The sequence below is a fragment of the Triturus cristatus genome, chromosome 1_2 (genome assembly GCF_964204655.1).
Source record: "Triturus cristatus chromosome 1_2, aTriCri1.1, whole genome shotgun sequence".
Lineage (NCBI taxonomy): Eukaryota > Metazoa > Chordata > Amphibia > Caudata > Salamandridae > Triturus > Triturus cristatus.
Window position 1 is genome coordinate 284,577,198 of NC_140580.1, and position 17,194 is coordinate 284,594,391.

General features: G+C 43.6%; 2 long non-coding RNA genes across 2 annotated transcripts in view; one reads left to right on the forward strand and one right to left on the reverse strand.

The window, feature by feature from the left end:
* The window catches only part of LOC146867176 (uncharacterized), a 288,609-nt gene that overhangs the window by 74,940 nt on the left and 196,475 nt on the right, over window positions 1–17,194 (reverse strand). The gene's annotated exons all lie outside the window — the stretch shown is intronic.
* LOC146867177 (uncharacterized) overlaps window positions 1–17,194 on the forward strand; it is an 82,106-nt gene that overhangs the window by 26,534 nt on the left and 38,378 nt on the right. Inside the window, exon 3 of the long non-coding RNA XR_014961095.1 lies at window positions 8,759–8,861. This is a non-coding gene — a long non-coding RNA (uncharacterized LOC146867177). The remainder of the gene's footprint in view (window positions 1–8,758; window positions 8,862–17,194) is intronic.

Here is a 17,194-nt window from a genome sequence, read left to right on the forward strand (position 1 = left end):
TCATGTGCATCGGACCGCTGCCACGCGTCCGAGGACATGACACTGAAATCCCTCTGGTGCGGGCACCAGAGGGATTTCCTTTATCCCAAATCAGCCACGGGAGCTGAGGAATAGCTTCACCAGCTCCTGTGGCTGGTATGGGTTTTCACTGAAATGACGATCAGCGCTCATGGCGTGCTCACGCCATTTCACTGAAAACTAAAGTGAAATTAGCCGATTGGCTCATTCCACGTTCACTGCCTAAGTGCTTGCTGGGCTTTTTCAGCCCCCTGAGCACGTGGGCAGGCAGGAGAGGTATCATTGGAAAGGGGATGGTACCCCTCCCTAGTGGCTGCAGCAGGGCGAATCTCAAGCAGGGATCCACCCACTGTGGACCGGGTATTATGTTTGATGATTATGCAACAGCCCCTGATCGGCCCCCTGGTAGGGGTAGAAAAACCTCTAGGAGCCAGGGAGTTTTGTTTTTGTTATATGTAGAGGTGGGAGCTGCCCAGAATGGGCATGCCAATGCCCCCAAACCCCAAAAATACCTTACCCCAGGAAACCTTGTACCAGGAGGTGCTGACACTCTACAGGAGGCAGGACCCTCAGCGCTACAAATCGTTTTTCTCTCTCCCGCCGTGCGGGATGCCCTCTGTTTTTGCCATTCCCGCTGCCATCAATCTTGCTGTGGGAACTGCAAGCCCCAGGAAACCTTGCGCCAGGAGGCACTGACACTCTACATGGGCCAGGACCATGAGTGCTACAAGGCACTTCTCGCTCTCCCGCCGCGTGGGACGCATGCGCGACTCACCCACGCGAAGTCCTGGCTATGGGCGGGCCTGTCCTGCACCTGTCAGAGACAGGAAGAGGCAGGGCAGGACCACCCCTCTTGGCTCTGACTGTAAGTAGGTCGCCATCTTGTAGAAGTCAGTGGGAGAAGAGCCAGGTTTTATTGTGTTCTTTAAAGTGCGCTGAGAGGTAGGACTACCAGTAGTAAGGGCCACATTGTGTGTAGTGTTTCCTCTAGCAGTATAGATATTGAAGTGTTAAATTTGCTTATTTTGTAACAGGACCAATCTCATTAGCTATGGTTAAGAGGAAGGCATTAGATAAAATCGCTGGAGCAAGGAGCGCAAGTAAAAATGCAGCTGAAAAATATACCCTGGGCGAAATCGATGAGCCTATTGAGGAAGCCGAGGGATTACTAGCCCCGCAAGCCAAGGTTAAGGGGACAAACCAGCAAGGAAGGAGAAAAAGATTAGTTAGGAAGAATGCAAAAACACAGCAGAGCACTGCAACCTATTTTGATAAACCCCTAGAAGACATTGTACTCATACTGGAAGATCGCCACTCCACACAGTGTATGTCCATCAGGAGTCATTAAATGATATAGTCCCTGAAGAGGACATAACAGTAATTAATGTGGAGTGTTCTAACCAATATGTAGTTTTGGAGAACCTAGAGGATATCCACTCTTGTGTAACCAAGGGGGATGACAACACAAAGAATAATGAAGTTAAAGGTACTATAAGCCTAGATGTACAACTGAACGTGATAAGGGGTGACATAATAAGCCTAAGGGATTGCATGGGAAGACTGGCCAGAGTATTAAATGACAAGCTGGATAGTCTCTCTGCTTTAGTTAAGGAGACAATCCAACTAAGGGAAGGTGGCAATATAGGGTCATCTTCAGCTCAACCAATAATACTGCAATTTGTAATTCATAAATAGATCAAGGTAAATATGTAAATAAAGAGTATTTGGGGGAAAAAGGACGGAAAAAGATACCAGTACATGATATTTCCAGGCAGGCCCAAGCTCCTCTATATAATCCAATAAATGCAAAGACCTTAATGTTGGATAAGACAAGCAGACCTAATGACACCTTCATACGAAATTGTAAGGAAGGTAAAAGAAAGGCTAACTCTAATAACAATACAGACAAACCATTTGATATCTACATGATTAACATACCTAGAATTTAGAAAGACTCTCAGGAAACTCACTAGGGACTGGTAAACAAGTCGATCCATTGGATAAGGGGGATGTAGATCAATAATAAGGGAGGATGTAGTCAACATCGAACGATTTGCTTCTAAGAATTTGCAGATGGATTATATAGGTGTGATCTTCAGAAACAAGGCTCTTGCAGAAGGATTAAATACACTTGAACTGCGCTTTAGATCCAGTAGCACTTTACAGATAAGGCTAAAGTTGACTCCTACGGGGTATATAGTAGACCAAACAAGTGCAAAGGGACAAGAAACATGATATGTACCGATCAGTGCAAAACTGGGGAGCATTACCACCTAATAGACATATCAGATATTGATTGATTTATAGGTAACAAGGTGGAGTGTGACTTTCAATCCCCTTATAAAAGGAATAGACACTTCTCTCCTTTAGTCAAAGGGACATCGCATAACTTATTCTCTGACACAAATCTTATTGTAAGGCCTGAAAGTAGAGGACCCTTAAACCCTGAAGTAAACCTATTGATATAAGGGGATTCATCCTTGCAAAAATTGTATCGACACCGAGGGCCAGATTAAATGAAGGGCGACTGCATAAATATGCTATACTGGAATGTTGCAGGAGTTAAATCAAAACTCTCAGATCCAGAGTGGGGATCGTTTATTGATAGGCACCACATTATATTCCTTCAGGAGACATGGGCTATTAACCCATACATAGATCTTGTTTCCTGACATTTAGTGAAAATGCAATCATTTCCTCAGCAGGTCGTCCTTCAGGTGGACTCTTGATATGGTTAAGCTTAGATCTGTTCCCAGTGGTGAGACCAGTCCCATCTAACTCAGGAAATTTGTTAGCCCTGAAATAAAAATTGCTACTTCAACAGGCCTTAAATACATAGCCCTAGTGAATATGTACATTAGATCAGTTTAAATATTCAATCACCCATAGTGGATAAAATAGACGCGGTGATGGGGCAGTTTAATCTGAGAGCCATAAATCTTGTAGCAGGGGACTGTAACACATGAATACCTTCTGTCCCTCATTGTAATGCACCAAATGTTAATTCCCTGGTAGTAACAAAAACACCTAGAGCAGGATTGTATGCTAGTAAAAAAAACATTAAAGATGGGAGTTCAGCTTGTAGACCTAATTATAGATCATGGCCTGAAAATTGTAAATGGTAATACGCAATCTGATTGTCCATCTTGCCCAAATTTTAAAAGAGGTTTAAGTACCTCAAGAATAGATTACATATTTTTGGATAGCGACATATGGCCTGATCTATATGGCATGAAGGTAATTCCAAGATCTGATAGAAACCATCAGGTATTAAGTGTTACTTTTTTTATGGGCCTTTTTACAGATGCAAAATTGGCTCCTGTCATAATAAAGGATCCGCTAGTAACAACTAATAATCTAAGAAACGTAAAATAGGCAGCATTTGCAGCAAACACTGAGGACTTTGCACATCTATATGATCTATTTGTGCAAAAATTCTCTCAGTTTGCTCTCTTGAACATCCAGAATATTAATTTTGCTAGCATCCGCTGTGACTTAATGGACTTATTAAAACAATGCTTTGTGAAGGAGCAGAGAATAGGTACTTGTCTAAACCTCCTCCCCTCTTGGTATACAAAAAACTGCTGCTTAGAGAACCACAATCTTTTAGGACCCATAAAAAAGGGCAACAGATTAGCAATTTTCAATGTGAGGAATAGGTACAAGATTGGCCCATCAAGAGCTAAAGAGGAGTGGGAAGCGGAACAATGGATGGTAATTACAGAAGCTCTAGAAAAGGGTGATCAAAAGGCCTTTTGGAAATTAGTAGCAGTTAACTCATGAACTGTCAATCACCTAGAACCAGTGATAAAACCAGATATAAGGGTAGCCCATTTTGGAAGCTTGTACAAGGGACTGGATCACTTAAAATTTCTAATAGAGCTTCAGCAGAAGAAGTGGATGGGACTTACCGGTGTGCAGAGCTATTGCACAGTTTGCAGATCCAATCTTACACCTGGGATATTACAAAGGTCAAAAATCTGCATGTAGAAGTATCCATCAGAAATAATGACACACCAGGCCCCATATCTTCCATATTGACTTCCTGTCCCAGGGTCCATATTTATGTGTCCCGGTGACTGTTTCTCTGTATTCTAGAGATCACTTGTCCCTGATCTGGTGTCTGCATTTCTTGTCTGTTATCTGAGTTTCCATACCTGTCCATCCTAGCGTTGGTATTTCCCTGCACCACAGCCTGTCTCCTTGTCACTTTGACCCTGTCTCCTTGCCCCAGTACCTGCATCTATATGTCATGGTCTCTGTGTCCCAAACTCTATGTCACCCAGCCCAGTTTCTGCATCTCCTCCTTGTGGCCATGCCTTCCTGTCTCAGTGTTTTCTTTTATCCATTTGCATTTCTTCTTGTAAGAATCAATATGATTTGCTGTAGTGTCTGTGCCCATGAAGGGACTGTATCAGTGTGAGTGTTAGTGCACTGCTTATGCAGATACCTGTGCAAATGCAGGTGTGGCGTGATTTTATTAATTTAGTATTGATTTTATTTAGGGTATTTATAAAGTTTAAACCTACCACCTGGGGTCAGCTGAGTGCTGTCTGTGGAAAAAGGGTATGCAGCCAACATGTGAGGATGCAGATACCTGTAGAGATGTTTCCATGAGGAAACCAGGACAATAAAAACATATAATCAGAGGCAAAATGATAAATACAGCTTCACATTGGAGCAAGGTGTAGGAGATAAGGGGTACCCCATAGGACGCAGGAAGACTGAGAATAGGTGGGTTTTGAAATGTTTCCTTAATTTAGTCTGAAGTATAATTGGAGGTAGAGTCATGTGATTGACAGTCTGTGAAGGTGCCAGTGTTAGGGCTGATGTCTAGGTGGCTTCCATGTGAATCGAGGAGCTAGTGCATGCTTTAATGCAGGTGCCTATGCCTGTCCAGGTGCCAGTGTTGCTGATGGCAGATCCTGGTCAAGGACTAGTCGAAATGCACGTGCCACTACCTGGGCCAGAGCAAGCACTAACAGAGGTGAAAGTCAGTGCTATTGATGGTTCTGTTGCCAATGCCAGGGTAGGGGCCAGCGAGGCAGTCAAAGCATGTATATTTGTGGATGTTTGTGCAAGTTCCTACGCTGATGTCAATATAGGCGGGTCAGGTTCAAACCTGGTGGTGAATTTATTGCCTACCAGTCCATATCTTCTAACTAATGTTGCAGTATCATTTTGCCTTCATGATTTGTTGGAAAGAGCCATGCTTTCAGACATTTTCTGAAGTCTTGCCTCTTATATAACTTCTGGATGTTGGAGGGTAGGGAGTTCCATGAGATATGACAGAACCTGGGAATTTTGATCAGCTTAAGGTTTAAGATGATTGTAGTGTACATCTAGATAGCTATTTAAACAGTTTATTTTGGAGCAATTGTAGACCTTTTCTATGGAGTGCACTTGTGGGATGCTGTAATGGATGTTCTCCGGGCTATTTTGGTCATGAAGGACACTTAAGAAAGGTGAGATGTGCTCTTTTGATTGAAGTTGGAGTCAAGGACATATATTAGACAGTGAGATTCAGGCAGGGGGATCGCTAATTTCCTAACTAAAAAACAGTATGCTGCAGGGTGGAGGGATGACACAAGTTTGGGATATACTGTTTCCACGAGGAACAGGTTCAATGCTTATTTTCATTAGGTGGACCTCTAAGTTCCTGTATTAAAAAAAATAACAAGTTAAAACCTTTTAGTCAATCGAGGACAACGAGAAAAACCAATAAAAGCATAGAAGACCCAACCCAGGCCCCCCTGACCCAACTCTCAAGCCAAGAATACATTTATTTAGGGGGGTGTCACACCCCAACCCCACCGATGCTATGCCCATTGGTAGAGTAATATCCTGACTATTTCTGTACAATTTGGTTTCTGCACATTAGTTTTGGGGTTGTGTCCTAAGTAAAAGTAATCCCTCTTGTCTAAGTATGATGCGATGAGCTAGTATTGCTGTATCTTTTTGTCTGATCGCTTTATAGGAAATGTTGAATTGGAGGAGTTTTAGGTGGAAGACCCAAACTCTGGCTGTTCATTAGTGGTGATCTGCTTAGTGCTAGTGGGGCATGCTGAATTGGTGCCTGCATGGGATTAAGCCCATCAGTAATATGGAGGCGGTGTGATACGAGTAACAGTCTCACTGGACTCCTGTAATTCATTCCCTTCTGCATGATGCGCTTCTTTACAGATTTTATCATTACCACTAATACAGAAAGATATTGGGGGTTATTTAGGATTTCTGGACATCTGGCATGATAGGCGGTGTCCCGTTGCCATCTTAGTATTCCCATATAAGCACGTAAATACTCCATCCTCGCACCCGGCAAAGTATTACTATCCCCCTTGTTACATCTTACAGTCCTGTAAGCATAAGCATTTATCTACACCTCAAACCCAATAATACTTTAATTTCATCATAAAACCATATATTCTTACAACCCATAAACTCTTCTTTTTTTAAGGTGTAAATACTTTAATTGAAAGAAAATAGTAAACACAGTATAGACAGGCGCTATAGCAAAATATTATTAGAGCCTTAACAATAGTAGTGAATGTGAAAATGTAAAATGTAGATAAGGGAACAAATGGTGAGCACCAAAAATCAAAATATATAACTGGATAGTAATGAAATAAACCGCATAATACAGACTTATTTTAAAGGATTTTTGTAAAAAAATATAAACTCTTCTTAAAAAACAATGAATCAACGAGACAAAACCCACAAAGTAGGCCTCTGGTGAAATGAGGAAGGAGCAAAAAACAATAAAATAATTTCGTTGTATTTCGGTTTAGATTTAGAATCAGATTTGGAATGTGCTTTGAAGTGTAAAAATATGGAAATTATATAATATAACACCATTATGAAAACATCTCCAGTATTTTCAGAAGCTGCAATGGCAATATAAAAAGTCGTCTAACTAATTTACCAATAATTATCAGAGGTGTCTTTTACATGTTGTGGTCTTTGGAAAAAACTGATGGGGCTACTTTTTACACCTCATATTCCTGGGCGTAAATGAAAAACAAAAAAAACTGCCGTGTGGGCAGTGGTATTACTTGCTCAGCCTTTACTTTTTATTTACCGGGGAGATTTAGTTTATTACCTTCAGAAATTGCAGCGAAAGCATGGATTTGAACATCAAAATCTGATTTTACATGGTTATTCTGTACTAATACTATAGAATCTGCAGCTCACAGCTTCAGAAATATATAAACTAACCGGTTGCACAGGACAATGTATTTGAAACAGCATTAAGAACGTGAAGTAAGCATAACAGTGATACAATGAATAACTTAGTATCGAAGCATTTCCAAACATGTATTTGTCGGTTTTTCATTTACTATTTGAAAAAAATGTAGAAATCTTTGTTTTTGTATACGTGTTGATTGTTTTTCGGAGTTTCTATTTTTTTTTAACATTGTGAATAATGTAAAGGTTCTCAAAACTCACTTGAATAATGCTCTACATTGGTATTATAAAAACATTAATTTTCCCGTGGAAGAACCAGGGGAAAACTGCAAATATGCAGACAAAAAATACAAAAAATCACAACTAATGTTTCATTTGAAGTAGGCCTGGGCAAAATGTACTCGGACCGGCCGTTTTAAGGGTAGGATCAACGCCGTATTTCCTCCTGGGGAACCGACACTAGAATTCAGTGTCTACAACGGCTGGTACTGGTATGGCCCACAATTGACCCAAATAGGGTTGATACTTTTTATTTTGAAACTACAGGTACCACCACTTTTTAGGGTGCTGTAATGGTGGCAACTTCTCACTGTTTACTGTTAGGTGACCACTACCAAAAAGTGTAGGTAGTACTCCATAAGGTCCTGAGGAATTGCCATCTACTTGATACAAAGGCAAGAAACATGTCGACCTCATTTATAAGCGTAGAACCTCACAACATTGAGTGAATATACGCGCATCTTTTTCTTTTTAATTAGGGGAGTAGCCAACCTCATTAAAATTGTTTTGATTGGACTATCTTTCCCTATTTTAAATTTCACGTCACACTTCACGTTCACCTACACAACACTAGGACCCTTACTTGCACATCACCCATCGGCCTGAGGAATAAAGATCTCTGTGAAGTAGGCCCCATCACGGGTGCCTGATCGGGCATTGCAGCGCCGGCCCGAGTAGGAGCAGACCCGATGATGAAGCAAGACACCTACTTGTTGGGTGTGTGAGGGCCTTTTTCCAATAAGGAGATTACTCTCCAGTGTTTTAGTATCTTCCATTTCTCATTTACAACCTGTCTCCTTTTCAATAGGAACTGCATACCAATACTGTTTATCAAAATTTAAATTATGCCAGAGTAATCGGTGTAATTATGGTAATTTCCAGATACTCTTGTGATGTGAAGTTACTGAAAAATCTTTAATTATGCCAGCTCAGGTAATTAAGAGTAAATCTCTCGATTATTAATATTAACTTAAAAATATACATAATTACACAACACAGAAAAAGCATAGAAAAATATGGATAGAAAAGCGTTTATGTAAGTAAAATATGCTAAGATTTACTACTAGGTTTTAATTAACGGCATCACCGTTTAGGTTTTAAATGCTTTAAATGTTATTTCCATTAATGGATTTTGTTTCAGTGTGCCACATACTCTAAATTAGATTTGCACAGCACGTTGGTCAGCTCAGCACATGCCATCACAAAAATGATCTGTATATTTCATTGGGCAACTTCACTCATAAATGTTATTTCTATTTTAATATTTTCAATGCAGCCTGTAAGTATCGAGGCACTGAGTATCGCCCGGGTTCGAACTGGATCGATGGTTGCGATAAATGCACATGTTTGAAAGAAGGTGGTTATAAATGCTGTCCCAGGTAGGTTTATTGCTTCCTCAACCTCTTCATGAATTTCAGGAATCCCTCCTCGAGGCTTCGTAGATGTAAATGTGCAAATCTCTCTCTCTCTCTCTCTCTCCCTATATATATATATATATATATATATATATATATATATATATATATATATATATATATATATATATATATATATATATATATATATTTAGGTAGTTATAATTAGGATCGCTTTTGCACAGTAAAAGCATTTTGTGTGTAGCTAATAACTTTGGCACCCTTTGACGAATCTTCAAGAAACGTTCCAAAAAAAGGTGCTACTTTTTGACTAGCAGGTGCATGAAAAATTGCTGGGTGATCGGTCAAGCAGGGCAGAGAAAAAGGGGGTTCCCAAATACAAAATACCCATGCATTTTCCATAGACTTCATTAAGACGAGCTACAGCAAAAACTGCTGAATAGAATTACACCAGATTCAGTAGGAAGCTAGATCTTGGTCAACAAATTGCACTTTTTGTGAACTGGTGTGAATCCGTTCAGTGTTTTTGAGAAATTAAGGGTAAAAAATAATTGTATATTTTAGTAGTTGGGCCCGCCAGAGTCTCAGAGAGCTTTGCGGAGGACCCCGACCCTGGGGCCAGCACATAGGCTATATCTTCGAGAGCCCAACCACGGAGCATAGCGGTTTCGCTGCCTGCGCCACTGTGGGCAGGGAATCCTGTGTTTGTTATCGCTTGGTAGAGCATTTTTAAATCTCATGCCAAGCAGGAAAAAGACCAAAAAGTAGGCTAGCAGTGGATGGGAGATTTAAAAATGCTCTCACCTACTTGGAGCTGACTTTAGATCTATTTCCTTGCCCACAGTGATGCGGGCATGGAAACAGATCTAAATATTGGTCCTGCCCACAGGGAGGAGAAATATTAGTGACCTTTGGGCAGGAGAAATGCCAGCTCCCATGGATGTGGGGAGCTGGCTGGGGACTGGGGGATCCACCCGCAGGCTCCAAAAAGATCATTGTCGGTGCCCTGGGTGGGCACCAAGGCACCCCCCTTTACCAGTGCCGGGCACCGGGGGATGGGGTAGAGTCTTTAATGAGTTAATTTGAGATGTCATAAATGATGTCATAGAACATGTCATGAGTGATGTCATATGTGATGTTATAAGCAGTAGAATGCGGAATCGCAATTTATAGTTAGCGCTGCTATCTATAACTGATCAATATTTGGATTTTTTTTTTGTTAAAAAAGTTAATGCTGTCACTGACAAATTCACCTAACTATAACATTGCTTGAACCTTTGATTTTTTTCAGTGATTTCAATATATATCTATGTATATATATCTATATATATATATCTATATAGATATATATATATATATCTATATATGTAAAGAACGAATTGCCTCAGAAGAAGGAGCCACACACGTCGAGTTGTCACCTTTTAATTTAGGGATTGCAAAAGCATTACACCAGCACTCCAACACCGGTAATCGTGCCATACGAGTTTCAAGCAACTGCTCTTGTTCACTGGCATACCGGAAGCATAGCAGCATAAAAAAGCGCTCTGCAACCAAGGTTTACACGTCCAGCCCCAATGGGCGTATCCGCTAGTGCACCCTGGATAATGCAGTCCACTTAAAATATTTTCCCCAATGGGCGCCGCCATGTCAAAATAGTTCTTACCCAAGTGGGGTGTTGAAAGACAGCCCGGTTTCAGTTTCTGCAATATCACATCCCCAAATTGGCCTCGATGCTCCGCAGGCGTCTAGATACTCATGACCCTGCGGACCTGCTGTGATAGGCAGTGGGGCTCCTTCGCGGCTCAGGCCAGCCGCTGATATGAAAAGAACGAGTTGCCTCAGAAGAAGGAGCAACACACGTCGAGTTGTCACCTTTTAATTTAGGGATTGCAAAAGCCTTACACCAGCACTCCAATACCGGTAATCGTGCCATACGCATTTCGAGCAAACTGCTCTTGTTCACTGGCATACCGGAAGCATAGCAGCATAAAAAAGCGCGCTGCAACCAAGGTTTACATGTCCAGCCCCAATGGGCGTATCTGCTAGTGCACCCTGGATAATGCAGTCCACTTAAAATATTTTCCCCAATGAGCGCCGCCATGTCAAAATAGTTCTTACCCAAGTGGGGTGTTGAAAGACAGCCCGGTTTCAGTTTCTGCAATATCACATCCCCATATTGGCCTCGATGCTCCGCAGGCGTCTAGATACTCATGACCCTGTGGACCTGCTGTGATAGGCAGTGGGGCTCCTTTGCGGCTCAGGCCAGCCGCTGATATGAAAAGAACGAGTTGCCTCAGAAGAAGGAGCAACACACGTCGAGTTGTCACCTTTTAATTTAGGGATTGCAAAAGCCTTACACCAGCACTCCAACACCGGTAATCGTGCCATACGCGTTTCGAGCAAACTGCTCTTGTTCACTGGCATACCGGAAGCATAGCAGCATAAAAAAGCGCGCTGCAACCAAGGTTTACATGTCCAGCCCCAATGGGCATATCCGCTAGTGCACCCTGGATAATGCAGTCCACTTCAAATATGTTCCCCAATGGGTGCCGCCATGTCAAAATAGTTCTTACCCAAGTGGGGTGTTGAAAGACAGCCCGGTTTCAGTTTCTGCAATATCACATCCCCAAATTGGCCTCGATGCTCCGCAGGCGTCTAGATACTCGTGACCCTGCGGACCTGCTGTGATAGGCAGTGGGGCTCGTTCGCGGCTCAGGCCAGCCGCTGATATGAAAAGAACGAGTTGCCTCAGAAGAAGGAGCCACACACGTCGAGTTGTCACCTTTTAATTTAGGGATTGCAAGAGCCTTACACCAGCACTCCAACACTGGTAATCGTGCCATACACGTCTCGAGCAAACTGCTCTTGTTCACTGGCATACCGGAAGCATAGCAGCATAAAAAAGCACGCTGCAACCAAGGTTTACATGTCCAGCCCCAATGGGCGTATCCGCTAGTGCACCCTGGATAATGCGGTCCACTTAAAATATTTTCCCCAATGGGCGCCGCCATGTCAAAATAGTTCTTACCCAAGTGGGGTGTTGAAAGACAGCCCGGTTTCAGTTTCTGCAATATCACATCCCCAAATTAGCCTCGATGCTCCGCAGGCGTCTAGATACACGTGACCCTTCGGACCTGCTGCGATAGGCAATGGGGCTCCTTCGCGGCTCAGGCCAGCCGCTGATATGAAAAGAACGAGTTGCCTCAGAAGAAGGAGCAACACACGTCGAGTTGTCACCTTTTAATTTAGGGATTGCAAAAGCCTTACACCAGCACTCCAACACCGGTAATCGTGCCATACGCATTTCGAGCAAACTGCTCTTGTTCAGTGGCATACCGGAAGCATAGCAGCATAAAAAAGCGCACTGCAACCAAGGTTTACATGTCCAGCCCCAATGGGCGTATCCGCTAGTGCACCCTGGATAATGCAGTCCACTTAAAATATTTTCCCCAATGGGCGCCGCCATGTCAAAATAGTTCTTACCCAAGTGGGGTGTTGAAAGACAGCCCGGTTTCAGTTTCTGCAATATCACATCCCCAAATTGGCCTCGATGCTCCGCAGGCGTCTAGATACTCGTGACCCTGCGGACCTGCTGTGATAGGCAGTGGGGCTCCTTCGTGGCTCAGGCCAGCCGCTGATATGAAAAGAACGAGTTGCCTCAGAAGAAGGAGCAACACACGTCGAGTTGTCACCTTTTAATTTAGGGATTGCAAAAGCCTTACACCAGCACTCCAATACCGGTAATCGTGCCATACGCATTTCGAGCAAACTGCTCTTGTTCACTGGCATACCGGAAGCATAGCAGCATAAAAAAGCACGCTGCAACCAAGGTTTACATGTCCAGCCCCAATGGGCGTATCTGCTAGTGCACCCTGGATAATGCAGTCTACTTAAAATATTTTCCCCAATGGGCGCCGCCATGTCAAAATAGTTCTTACCCAAGTGGGGTGTTGAAAGACAGCCCGGTTTCAGTTTCTGCAATATCACATCCCCAAATTGGCCTCGATGCTCCGCAGGCGTCTAGATACTCGTGACCCTGCGGACCTGCTGTGATAGGCAGTGGGGCTCCTTTGCGGCTCAGGCCAGCCGCTGATATGAAAAGAACGAGTTGCCTCAGAAGAAGGAGCCACACACGTCGAGTTGTCACCTTTTAATTTAGGGATTGCAAAAGCCTTACACCAGCACTCCAACACCAGTAATCGTGCCATACGCGTTTCAAGCAAACTGCTCTTGTTCACTGGCATACCGAAAGCATAGCAGCATAAAAAAGCGCGCTGCAACCAAGGTTTACATGTCCAGCCCCAATGGGCGTATCCACTAGTGCACCCTGGATAATGCAGTCCACTTAAAATATTTTCCCCAATGGGCGCCGCCATGTCAAAATAGTTCTTACCCAAGTGGGGTGTTGAAAGACAGCCCGGTTTCAGTTTCTGCAATATCACATCCCCAAATTGGCCTCGATGCTCCGCAGGCGTCTAGATACTCGTGACCCTGCAGACCTGCTGTGATAGGCAGTGGGGCTCCTTCGCGGCTCAGGCCAGTCGCTGATATGAAAAGAACGAGTTGCCTCAGAAGAAGGAGCCACACACGTAGAGTTGTCACCTTTTAATTTAGGGATTGCAAAACTCTTACACCAGCACTCCACCACCGGTAATCGTGCCATACGCGTTTCTAGCAAACTGCTCTTGTTCACTGGCATACCGGAAGCATAGCAGCATAAAAAAGCGCGCTGCAACCAAGGTTTACATGTCCAGCCCCAATGGGCGTATCCGCCAGTGCACCATGGATAATGCAGTCCACTTAAAATATTTTCCCCAATGGGCGCCACCATGTCAAAATAGTTCTATTTAGGACCGTGTTTCCATAGGAAATCCGCAACATTCTATTTGGAATAACTTTGGAGCCGGTTGACGAATCCTCGCGAAGTTTTCAAAATAGGTGGGGCGCTCCGCTCCGCTCCTACCTTGAAAGTCTCGGGGGGATTCGTCAAGCGGGGGCTGAGAAAAAAGGGGGGTCCCAAAACGCGTTTTCCCCATGCAATTTTCCATAGGGACCTTTAGTCCAAGGTATAGCCCGAACGGCTGAACAGAATTACTTGAAATTTGGCAAAGAGGTAGTCCTCAGGTCAGGCATGTGCCTTTTGCATATATGGTGTCAATCTGTTCAGTAGTTTCCGAGAAAATCAAAAGTAAAATCACATACATATCTGGGCGGAGCCTAGCCACACATCTCATCGTGAGATCTGATTGGCTGTCAGTACTTCATCCAAGAAGTGTTGGCAGCCATCTTGGGACCAATATACATGATAGCACCTCATTAAAAAGCATTGCAGTTAATAGAAGGTTTTAAGACTTTAGTTACATTATAAATCATTTGTTGATGGTACCATACTCATTTTAGGAATTGTGGTGTGTTCTAAGGTGATTTAACCATGTGAAAAAGCTTTCTGCTGTGATATCACGAACCATGTTTGAGAGAAAACTATTTTCTCATACTTTTCCCACAGAGGTTTGGAAGGTGATCTATAAGCTAAACTGAGAGCATATTTTCTGTAAATTCACATTATCTTTCTCAGTCATGTAAGAATGAAGTCTGACATTCTCAGTAAAACATGTACATCCAACAAGGGCAGAGACTGTCAGTTGATTCCTTTGTGTTCTACTGCAGCTTCCCAGAGTGCTCTAAAGAACAACTAGAGCGCTAACAGTCTTACTTATGACAAAAGTATGGCACACCTGAAGCCATCTTGATTGGAATAAAGTGGTAACACTTAAAACATTTAATTTACAAAGGAACAAAATGAGGGGGTTCATTTTGCCATATAAATTATGATTAGTGCTGCAGAAAGAAAAACTAGGGCACATTTTGACTTCTGAAATCCTCTTTTATTTCATAAAAACATTCTGACATGCAGACTGAAACATGCACTTTGAATACCAGCAGCAGACTTGCCTGGTGAGCAGTAGCTTTACTACAGTGATCTAATGAGCAACTAGAGTGCTAACATTCAGAATTTATGGAAAATGTGTGACACATCTGAATGCCTTCTTGATGGAATCAAAGTAAAAAACTAAAAGTATTTCCTACTGAGGAGACTGCAGTAAATGAGGAAATTAGGAAACTTCATAACAAATAAATCTCCTAAAATGGCCACCAGAGACAAAAGAGCCCAAATGTAGCCCAAATATCACCCAGATGTAGCCCAAATGTAGCGCAATGACAGAAGTGTGCAAAACACCTATTTTTTGTGTATTTGCAGTTTTATATAGTGCAGACTTGTCAGGTATTGGAGTGCTTTACATGAACATTAGTTACATCACACAAGATCAAATTCATTTTGGTTGTAGACCTGGGGAGATTAAGTGATTTGACCAGAATCACAGAATGTTGAGCTAAAGCAGAAACTCCAACCTGGTTCCCCAGTTGCAAAGTCTGCAGCTCTGGAAGTAACACCACACCCTCTCCCCTTGGATGCAACATTTAATCAAGTGGTCAACTGGATAAAAAAACTAAGATTACAAATAATTTAAAAGTTCTTTGTCGCTATTTTAAAACTCAGAAAATATGTCCTCATTTTAGTTTTTTAGAGCACTAACCATAATTTTGATGCAAATAAGACCCTCTCATATATGTAATTTCTAAAGGAAATGCTCTAGGCATTACAGTTTTGATTACATCAAGATGACGTCAGGCATTCCACACTTTTGTAATAAATATAGAATGTTAGCAATCTAGTTGTGCATTGGGATACTGTTGAGAGGCAGAGGCCAGGGGCACGGACTCTGAAAATTGAAGGCAGGTAGGAGAGTGCAGAGGCAACAATTTGACCACACTAGGCAGGCAGGAAGGGCAGGAAGGGCAGTGGCAGCACAACAGACTATGGAGGGCAGTGGAAAGGGGGGCAGGGGCAACAAACCAACAATACAGGACTGGCAAGAGAGGCTGTGGCAATATAATAGACCATTGTGGGCAGAAGGAAGAGGCAGTGGTCATACAACCATACATGCCAACAGACCCGTTTCAGCCAGGAAACGTGCAATGTTTCTAAGCTCAAATGGGCTTTACTTGATCTGTTTCCTGTCGACAATGTTCTCTTTTTCAATGTAACTCAAAGGGGAAAATCAATACCCCAGTTTTATTTCAAAATCTCCCTCTTACCAAGTTCAAAATGTTCGCAAGTATGGTACATTGGATCATGGTAGGCAGGAGGAATTGGGGTAGGGACATGGACTCGGATAACAGAGGACAGGAGGGACATTGAGAGGTGCACCAAACTGACCCTACAGGGCAGGCATCAGGGTTTGCAGCAGCACAATACACCACACAGGGCATGCGGGACGGGAGTGCAGCACAACAATCCATAGAAAGCAATAGGGAGGGGACAGGACCATGCACATGGACAACAGACAACAGAGGGGAAAGAGTTAATGGTAGCTAGCTGACCATAATGGACAGACAGGAGAGAAAGCTGCAGCATAACAGACCATAAAGGGCAGGAGGGACGGATCAGGGGCATTACAATGGAACCGACAAGCCAGAAGGGAGGGAATAGGGGTCTGCACATGGAAACAAAGGGCTGGGGGCAATGGGGCAGGGCAGGAGCAGCAAGATGACCATGGAGGTCAGGCAGGATGGGCACTAGAAACAAGACACACCATGGAGAGCAACAGTGAGACTATGATGGCATACCCACAGACCATGGAGGGAAGATGGGAGGGGGTCAGGAGCAGCTAGCTGACCACACAGGGAAGGTGTGAAGGGCCATGGCAGCACAGAAGACCATGCATGGCAAGCGGGAGGGTTAGTGGCAGCACAATGGCTATGATGGGCGAGAAGGAGGGTGCAGGGGCATGCACAAAGGACCATGGAGGATAGAAGGGAGGGTCAGGACCTGGGCACAGACAAGAGAGTTCAGGGGAAGGGGCCTCACAACAGACCGCGCGGGGCAGGCAGGAGGAGCAGTTGCAGTACAACAGACCAAGGAGGGCAGAAGGGTGTGGCAGTAAAATGGACCATGGAGGACAGGAGGAAGGGGATAGGGGCATGGCATCTGGACAGGCAGGGTGGAGGTGGCAGGGACAGGTTACAGTCATCTGACAATGCTAGGCAGGTGGTAGGGGAGTGGCAGCTCAACAGAACACTCAGAGTAGATAGGAGTGGCAGGTCCATGGAACATGGTGGTCAAAAAGGATGGAGCAGGGGCATGCACAAAGACATCGGAGGGCAGGGGGAAGGAGAATAGGGGCAGTAAGCAAAGCACAGAGGCTAAGCAGGAGGTCAATGATGGGCCATAGAATGGGGCAATGGAGGGCAGGATGAGTGGACTGGTACATCAT